This window comes from Apium graveolens, chromosome 10 (genome assembly GCF_009905375.1).
Source record: "Apium graveolens cultivar Ventura chromosome 10, ASM990537v1, whole genome shotgun sequence".
Taxonomy (NCBI): Eukaryota; Viridiplantae; Streptophyta; class Magnoliopsida; order Apiales; family Apiaceae; genus Apium; species Apium graveolens.
Window position 1 is genome coordinate 74,698,635 of NC_133656.1, and position 9,732 is coordinate 74,708,366.

General features: G+C 36.6%; 1 non-coding gene across 1 annotated transcript; it reads right to left on the reverse strand.

Moving 5' to 3' along the window:
* Positions 1-6,889: 6,889 nt before the first annotated feature.
* LOC141694688 (small nucleolar RNA R71) lies at positions 6,890-6,996 on the reverse strand. The gene has a single exon (XR_012563974.1). It is a non-coding gene; the product is annotated as a small nucleolar RNA R71 (small nucleolar RNA).
* Between the last annotated feature and the right edge of the window lie 2,736 nt (positions 6,997-9,732).

Sequence of the window (9,732 nt, forward strand, 5' to 3'; positions counted from 1 at the left end):
TAGTGGTTCATTAAAAGCAATCACTAGATGTCAGTCTAGATAAGGAAAAGAAAGCAAGAGGAATGAAAGAAGAGTTGAAGAATTGACTGTGACTACTAAAATACTACAATCTTCTCAAGTCACAATTGTTGATGATGAAGACCAATGTATTCTGGAGAAAGAAGCTGGTGCCGAAGCAGGCCAATATCTTCAAACTCTGAAATTTAAAGGAAGAAAGACAACTTTATTCTAGAAGGGTCCAAAGATTCAATTATTTGACTCTGAGGTGAATAGAAGAATATTTGCAAAAGAAAATACTGGAGTTGATCTTGAACAGTTAAGGCAAACAAAGGAAGACTTTAAAAATTCTATGAAGACATCAAATGCTGATATTGCTGTTGTTTCTCAAGTACTTTATGAAGACGATCCTTCTAATAGACCAACCAGAGGTATAGTTATAAGGGAAATCAGTTAGGTAGAAGATGAACGATCTCTCATGAAGCTTAAAGGAAATGAGAAGATAGAAGAAAAGTCAAGAATTTTCAAAGACTAAAGCCAAAGTTGGAGTCAGTATCTAAGGAATCTAAATCTTAAACTCTGATAGATTTAATCTATACAGTAGTTCAAGCTCTTGATACTGAAGTTACTTGAAGCATAAATCATCCAAGCTGGTCAAAGAAGGAAGATTTCTAGAAGCATTCTAAGATGAGAAAGTGGGATTAACCTCCGACATTGCTCAAGTTAAAGAAGCAATTTAGGATGAAGAGGTAAAGTCTAATATTCACTGAAGCAAGATTGATTATGCATACTTGATTCTTGCATTTAGATAGTTTTGACATCATCAATCGGAACTTGTTCATAATTCCATAATAAAGAAATGGAGGGAGATTGTTAGGAGCAATTGATGATATCAAACAGAAACTATCAGAAGCATCAACGAATGATGATTACAAGCATCAATGGATGATGATGATTACATCGAAGGATGATGATGACATCGACAGATGTTGATATTCGACGGATAACAGATATTAACGGACGGTGTTGTCAACAGATAATGAAATTAGTATTTGTCATATCAGTTGATCTTCGAAGAGGAAAAGGAAACAGGAACTTTAAGGCGGTGAAGGACTTTATCTCAGAAGCAATAGTATAGATTTCCTTGTTGTTAATAGAATATCATTCCTTATACATTGGTAGTTGTTCTCTATATAAGGCATAGTTTAGGTTCATGCTATAAGCATTGTGACATTGTTATATCTTCCGCATAACTTAGCAGCTCTCAAGGATATTTGTTCATCCTTTCTAAATAGTACATGTGTAATAAGTTTTTATCAGATAATATAAAAACTATTGATTCTGTAGAAGCTTTGTCGAATTGATTATACTAACTGTATTCACCCCCTCTATAGTTGGTTAGGGCCTAACAGATATTGACAAGTAAAAATCCTCACATAGAGAACTCAAGATATCGACAAGTCAAAAGCCTATATTAAGAACTAGAGATGTCGACAAGTTACTCTACATATTAAGAACTCGATATATTCATAAGTCATTTTACTTATCGATATCTCACTTCTCTATAAAACAAAATGAGATCTCAAAAAACTATTTCAAATTCAGAATAGGGACAAGTTAAAGATTCAAGATTATCAGTCAACAAACAATTCATTCACTAAATTGGAAAGTCTACAAAAGCAGCTTGAAGAATACAAGATCAAGGGCCAAGATTCACTGGACAAAGGATGGTCGTAGACCTATAAGATTCTGCATAGATTTGCTAACACCAGAAAAGGAAATAGACAAGATAGCTTTAGAAACTGCGTTAGTACATTTTATTGCAAGTTTTTTAAACCCGTGTTGTTGATCTATAAAGCATGCATGGGTCCTTATTTTAGAAGTAACAAACCGATCTAAAAAAATATTGTATTCTCTCTCAAGATTTGTAGCTGAGTTCTTATTTCTAAGAACACATATTTGTAGCAAAAAAAACTTGATAAAAAAACTTGATTAATACAATTAAGTGAGTTTTTGATAAATTGTTCTGTGTGTTTATTGTTAGATAATTTATCTCTACAAATTCATATTTGCTTTGTTCAACTTAAGCCAAATATTTTCAATAAAGGATTAAAATCCAATTAACATATTCACCCCCTATGTGCTATATTTCATTACACTTTATATCTAACAAGAAGGCCCATTTATTTGACTTGATATCAATGCTTCAAAATCCAAGGTTTCCTAAAAAAGTATTCATATTTCTATCCGTTCTTCTTACATGTCATTAATAAAAATGTTCAATGTTGGAGGTGATGAATTCTCTTCCAACTTCAAGCTCGATGTTTATGATCATTATATAAATTTCATCAAGATAGCTTAATCCTAGGACACAATACCTTTTATAATCTCCCTCATAAACTTCGTTTAAAAAAGTCATCTCCCGGTGATCGCACTTGTCACTACAAATGTGACACTCTTATATCTATTTAGACGCCCTTAGTGCGGGGCTTAAATTTCCTTTTCATGAATTTATTCCCCGTCTCCTAGCTGACTTACAAATTAACCCCAATCAACTTCCATCTAATGCTTGGAGAAATATACTTTATTTTATGGTGCTTTGCCTTAGACATGGCTTCCCTTTGTCTGTAGCTATAAATAGTCCTATTACCTATACGAGTTGGATTTATGTGAAACAAAAGCCCAAAACTACTCATATTTTTAACGGCCTTTCCATTCCTGACAACAACTATCATTGGAAAGATGAGTTTCTACTCCTCAAATGGGAGGGGTGATTGAGGTACCCTTTTTAGATCTTCTTTCGGGAAAGTAAATGATGGTAGCCCCAACACCATCGAGTTATCCGTAGAGGAACATGCCATTACAATAAATTAATCAAAGATAACAGCCAAACTCACAGCTGGACACTCCTCGAGGAGTTTTCTCTAAAGCAAGTTGGGCTTTCTACTATTAATCTTGATGGTAAATTTCTTTCTTTTTTGAATTATGATACTTTCCTTATGTAATTATATTTATTATGCTTTATTTTGTTTATTTTTGTAGCGGCCAAGAGGATCATTGAGAAGAATCGTCCTCTTAATGATGAGACTTTCAAGATGAAGAAGGCTCGTCCAACTGCGGATCAACGCGTGTCTACCCCGTCTTCCTGGTTTTTTGAGGAGGCATGGGGGTTCGAGCTCTTCCTTGGAGACTTCAGGTCATGTTGTGGCAGCTTCCGTTTACCCATCCTTTCAGCCTACTTGGGACTTCAGGAAACAGGATATTGTGGTAGGATCAACCAAGCATTCTGTTCACTACACCATATATGACTTTTACCAATATTTTTTTGATGTTACAAGCAAAAATGTTACCTTAAACCACTAAAATTTGATATGACGCAACACTTTTTTTTGCGTTATAATAGAGGTTAGTCGATGTTACCATAGACATGATCAAATTGATATTGTAACACAAAATAAAGTGTTAGGATTGATAATAAAAAACATGTTACCATATAACTAAAAAATTAGGCGGTACAATTGGCGGGTCAAAATTTGAGGAAAATTTGGGCGGCCAAACACTAGAACCAGCCGCACAGTTTATTCTGTAAAAAAACATGTTTCCCTAACTAAACAATCCCTCATTCACTTATCCAAATACTCCCGCACATTCCAAACACATATCAATCTCTTTGAAATTTCACTATGAACAACATGTTTCTTTGCAATCGCTTTCTTTGCAATTTCTTTCTTTAATAAATTAGGTGAATTAGGCTTATAGTAATTTGAGGTTTTCTTCTTAGTCGGTATTTGGCCAATTAGGGTTTCTAGTTATCTTTTGGAGCTTTCTTATTGGAGTAAATTAGGTTTTCTTCTATAATGTAAAAGTCAATTAAACCTTTATTTCCAATTCCAACTAGACCGATTTGATAAAAAAAACTTTTTCAACGGAAAATCGTCATTTATTTACTTTAATCAGTAAATTTGATAAAGAATCGGGATCAATTTTAAATTGGAAAGGCCTCTCTTTATGTTCAAAAAAAGAACAAGGATTGGTTTAGAAAAAAGAGCCAAATTTTACAAATTTTTATTGAATACAAGAAATGGAATAATCGAGAATCTCGAGTAACCGGCCAAGCCGCTAAAGTAGCTAAAGTGGTGATGAATCCCATTAGTAATATGGGTCCTATAGAAAGCCAATCTATTCCTAATCTCCAATGAAAATAAAAAAATGATCCATTTAAAGTCCTCGACTAGTTGGCTTCGATCTGTTGGACCAAATAAGGGATGTGTTCGGGTCCGTTTTGGCTAATTTTGTTCACTTTGTATACATACACGCGCACACTTTAGTATACATGTTATCACCTAGCCCTGTTTTAGGTAGTTCTTATTTTTTATTTCAATACGTACAATCAGTATTAATCTTTAATCTTATTTTGTTCAGAACTACTAGTGTATCGGTGCTTGTATTGTCCAGTTAAAATAATGAGAAGGCCATGTCCTCACTTAATTTTACAGGTTACATATCCCCTTTTTGTAATATTAATTTTGCCAAATGTATGTATCTTTTTATGTTTATGTGTGATTGTTTTATGATCAATTATATTTAGAGTTCTGATATGTTTATAAATGGTTTGTTTACTAGTTTCGTAAGCTCAGTTCATTGAGGCAATTCTGGATTTTCTGTAGTAGCTGATATTTTTGTTTGTGTATGTACTAGTAATTCAATAGGAAGTGATTTGTATGTTAGATGAATAAATTTATATATATATATATAAGTTGGAATTTACTAATTTCTATTCTGTTTGTGTTGAGTGGCATTTATGACACTTTATAATGCTCCTATAAGCTTTCAATTGATGCGTTTGTACTCAAGTTGTTAAGTGTTTTAATGTGTTTTCTAGTGTTTTTGTATTTCAGGCATTATCTAGGTAATCAGGTGAATTAGCATTGTTTTGGTGCTAATTTTGGGTCAAGGTGGTGTTGGAATAAAAACTCGTGGAAAGCCGACTCGAAGCAGCAAGGAAAAGAAGAAAATCTAAAGTTTTTCCAGAAGTACGGCATGCCCGTGCTGGTCAAGCACGCGGCCCCGCCAGGATGTCAGAAAGGCAGCGCGCCCGTGCGGCCGCACCGGGTCATTTTTGCAGAATCCTGATTCTATTCTAATTCAAATTGGAAGACTTCTAGATTGCATGGGGCTGCTATATAAACAACTTTAGGTCGTTTTTCATAATATATCAAGTCAGAGACGTACCAGAGCGCAAGGAGAGCCGTAAGAAGACCGTTTTAGTACGGATTCAACGAGGACGAAGAAGATCTTGTTTTTATTTGTGATTCTTTGTTTTAAGTTGTAACTTGGATGCTAGTTTTCTTACTTGTGAACCTTACCCTTGTTTCGTACTTGGTTTTGTTTATTTGTTATAAAGACTACGTTTGTTATACCATGCTTTCATCAGAACCCATATTGATAATGAGTCAGATTATGGGCTAATCGTTATCGTGGGTTTCTAACGGATTTATTTATGTATTTATTTAGTTAATTTGTTTCGATGCCTTAGTGTGTGGTGATTGTATGATAGCCTAGTATTGGTTGTGCGTATTCGTCTTATGAGCGTCGCGAACTTATAAGATAGTGTATTAATCTTTAATGAAGCGACGGTGAATTTAAGGATTTAAAACTTGACATGCTAGCATAGGTTCATGTATTTATATGCATGATTCATAGGTAATTTTAACCATCTTACTTGCCCTATATAATCAAGATAGATAACTTGTGCTTAAACCGTTATGTTGTCAAATTCTATAGACATATAGGGTCTCAATATAATTGGTGTCTATTCAACTTTGACCTATTTTGTGGATGTCTGGTAGTATGGTATTCGTGCAATGAAAGTTGGCATTTATCAGTTTCGTGTTATCTGATTAGTGTCAGCACCATTACATGCTAAGGTTAAGAACAATAAGCCTATTGAATGAAGTATTAAATGAAGTTAGAGTCACATGTTTATCATATATATTAATTCAATCATCTTTAATCTTTTAGTTATAATTGTTAGTTTAATTCTTAGTTATAAAACCTCAATTTGTTATCATCTTAGAATTGAATAATAACCATACATTGTTGCTTAAGTGCATAAATTAATTAGTAACCAAGCCAGTCTCTCTGGAAACGAACTAGAAAAGATTCTATATTACTTGCGAACACGTATACTTGCGTGTATTATTAACGCATGTTTAGCGACTAACAAGTTTTTGGCACCGCTGCCGGGGACTGTAGTGTTAATTTTTAGTTTATGTATTTTTCATCAGTGGTCGTTAAAGTTCATTGACTCAGACATTGTTACTTATTTGTTTCCTTGTCTTATTTTAGGTACTCTAGCGAGGGTGTATGCATACGCGTTCGAGTACTCGTAAAAGAACACTGGATAAAGCTGAGGAAGAAGTTGTGGTGGTTCGAAAGGAAGTTTTTGAAGAAGAAAAGAAGGTAGAAGAAGAAGAGAAAGTCAAGGAACCAGTTTTAGTAGAGATGGGAGATCAAGCAGAAAATCCTAAGGCTTTGATGGACTATTCTCAGCCTAAGATCAATGACATTCAGTCAAGCATCATCAGGCGAGCCATTAGGGCTAACCTTTTGAGATCAAGTCAAGCACGATTCAGATGATACAGAACTCAGTTCAATTTGGGGGTTCTCCTACTGAAGACCCAACATGCACATCAAGGATTTCATCGAGATCTATGACTCATTCAAGTTTAATGATGTGACTGAAGATGCTATCAAGCTGTGACTATTCCCATTCTCTCTGAGGGATAAAGCTAAGTGCTGCTTACATTCTCTACCAGCAGGGTCTATAACCACTTGGGAAGATCTTACTCAAAAGTTTCTCACTAAATTCTTCCTTATGGCGTAGATTGCTGCAATCAGGAATGCTCTTACTTAGTTTGCTCAGCACACTGGAGAATCTCTGTGTGAGGCTTTGGATCGATATAAGGAGATGCGAAGGAAGTGCCCACATCATGGAATACATGATTGGATGATTATTAACTATTTCTACAATGGATTGGGTGCTACTTCTAGACCCATGCTTGTTGCAGCATCATGAGGAGCCTTGTGGGCTAAAAGCTTCGATGAAGCTTATAAACTTATTGAACGGATGGCTGCTAATCAATACGGAAATCCTTCCCAGAGACTGACTCAGGGAAAGGTAGCAGGAATTCTGGAGTTCGATGCAGCAACTGCTATAGCTGCCCAACTTAAGGCTTTGACGATGAAGGTGGACACTTTGGCTAATCATAGGGTTAATCAAATCGCTAGTGTCTGTGAGCTTTGTGTGGTGCCCATGAGACTGATCAATGCGCAATTTCTAGTGAACCAGCTCTGTTCGTGAGCAACTTCCAGCATTCGCAGCAACCTGTGCCATCCACTTATCATCCCAACAACCGCAATCATCCTAATTTCAGTTGGAGCAATGCTCAAAATGCGGTTCAACAGCCTTGTCAGCAGTATCCAGCTAAGCAGTACAACCCCCTAGTTTTCAGAAACCGCAATATGCACCGAGACAGCAACTTCAGCTGCAACAAGCTAATGAAAAATCTGAATTAGAGGAGTTGAAGCTAATGTGCAAGAGTCAAGTTATTTCTATCAAGACATTGGAAAATCAAATTGGCAAATTGCCAATGCCTTGCTAAATCATCAACCTAGTACTCTACCTAGTGACACTGAAGTTCCAGGAAGGAAGAAAGCTAAGGAGCAAGTAAAGGCAATCACCTTGAGGTCTGGAAAGGTTGCGAATCCCGAACAAACTCAAGCGTTGACTGAAGTAGAAGTGGAACCAAGGAAGACTACTATTGAGCACAATCCTCCTGAGGGTAATACAGGGGATAAACATATCTATTCTCCACCGCCTTTTGCTAAGAGGCTGTAGAAGAAAAAGCTGGACAAGCAATTTGAGAAGTTTCTGGAGGTGTTCAAGAAAATTCATATCAACATACCTTTCACTGAGGCTCTTGAGCAAATGCCTAGTTATGCAAAGTTTATGAAAGGTATTCTTTCTCGGAAAGTGAAGCTAGATAATTTAGAGACCGTCGCTCTCACGGAGGAATGCAGTGCTGTGCTGCAACAGAAGTTGCCTCCGAAGCTTAAAGATTCAGGAAGCTTCATTATTCCGTGTACTATCAGAAAAGTGTCTTTTGACAGATGCTTATGTGACTTGGGAGCTAGCATCAATCTGATGCCTTTGTCAATCTTCAAGCAGTTGGACTTACCTGATCCAAAACAGACTTATATGACCTTGCAGTTGGCCGACCGTTCTATTACATATCCGCGGGGTATTGTGGAGGATGTCTTGGTCAAGGTTGATAAACTTATCTTCCTTGCTAATTTTGTAATTCTTGATTTCGAGGAGGATAAGAAGATTCCCATAATCTTTGGAAGACCGTTCTTGGCAACTGGACGAACCTTGATAAATTTGGAGAAGGGTGAGCTCACAATGTGAGTGGTGGATCAGGATATAACTTTTAATGTGTTCAATTCTATGAAATTTCCTACGAAAAATGAGAAGTGCTTAAAGGTGGAGTTGGCCGATTCTGTGGTTACTTCAGAACTTGATCAATTGCTAAGGTCCGATGCCTTAGAAAAAGCCTTATTGGGAAATTTAGATAGTGAAGATGACGAAGGTGAAGAACAATTACAATATTTGAATGCTTCTCCATGGAAGAGGAAGATTGATATGTCTTTTGAATCTCTTGGAGTGGAGGAATTGAATAAAGCTCCTAAATGCCTCAAGCCATCTATTGAGGAAGCTCCCACTCTTGAGCTTAAGCCTTTACCTGAGCATTTGAGGTATGCGTTTTAGGTGATGCATCTACTTTGCCTATTATTATTGCATCTGACCTTTCAGGTAGTGACGAGGAAAATCTTCTAAGGCTTCTAAGAGAGTTCAAATCGGCAATTGGCTGGACTATAGCAGATATCAAGGGAATCAACCCTATTTACTACATGCATAAAATTCTGCTAGAGGAAGGTAGCAAGCCTATGATCGAGTAGCAAAGATGACTTAATCCGATCATGAAGGAAGTAGTGAAGAAAGAAATTCTTAAGTGGCTAGATGCAGGAATCATCTATCATATTTCTGACAGTTCATGGGTAAGCCCAGTTCAATGTGTGCCAAAGAAAGGTGGAATTACTGTGGCAGCAAATTAGAAGAATGAGCTTATTCCTATAAGAACAATCATGGGGTGGAGAGTTTGCATGGACAATAGGAAGCTGAACAAGGCCACTAGGAAGGATCACTTCAGTTTGCCCTTCATTGACCATATATTTGATAGATTAGTTGGTCATGAGTACTACTATCTTCTTGATGGCTATTCGGGTTATAATCAGATTTGTATCACTCCAGAAGATCAGGAGAAGACTACCTTCACTTGTCCATTTGGTACTTTCGCCTTCAGACGAGTTTCGTTTGGTCTGTGTGGTGCACCAGCCACATTTCAGAGATGTATGATAGCCATTTTTTCTGATATAATTGGCCAGAATGTGGAGGTGTTCATGGACGACTTCTCTGTATTTGGCAATTCTTTTGATGAATGCTTGCAAAATCTTGGACACGTTCTCAAGAGGTGTGTTGAGACCAATCTGGTTCTCAATTGGGAGAAATGTCACTTTATGGTACGACAGGGCATTATTCTTGGGAACAAGGTTTCTGGTAAGGATCTTGAGGTGGACAAAGCCAAGGTGGGGGTCATTTAAAATCTTCCTCCA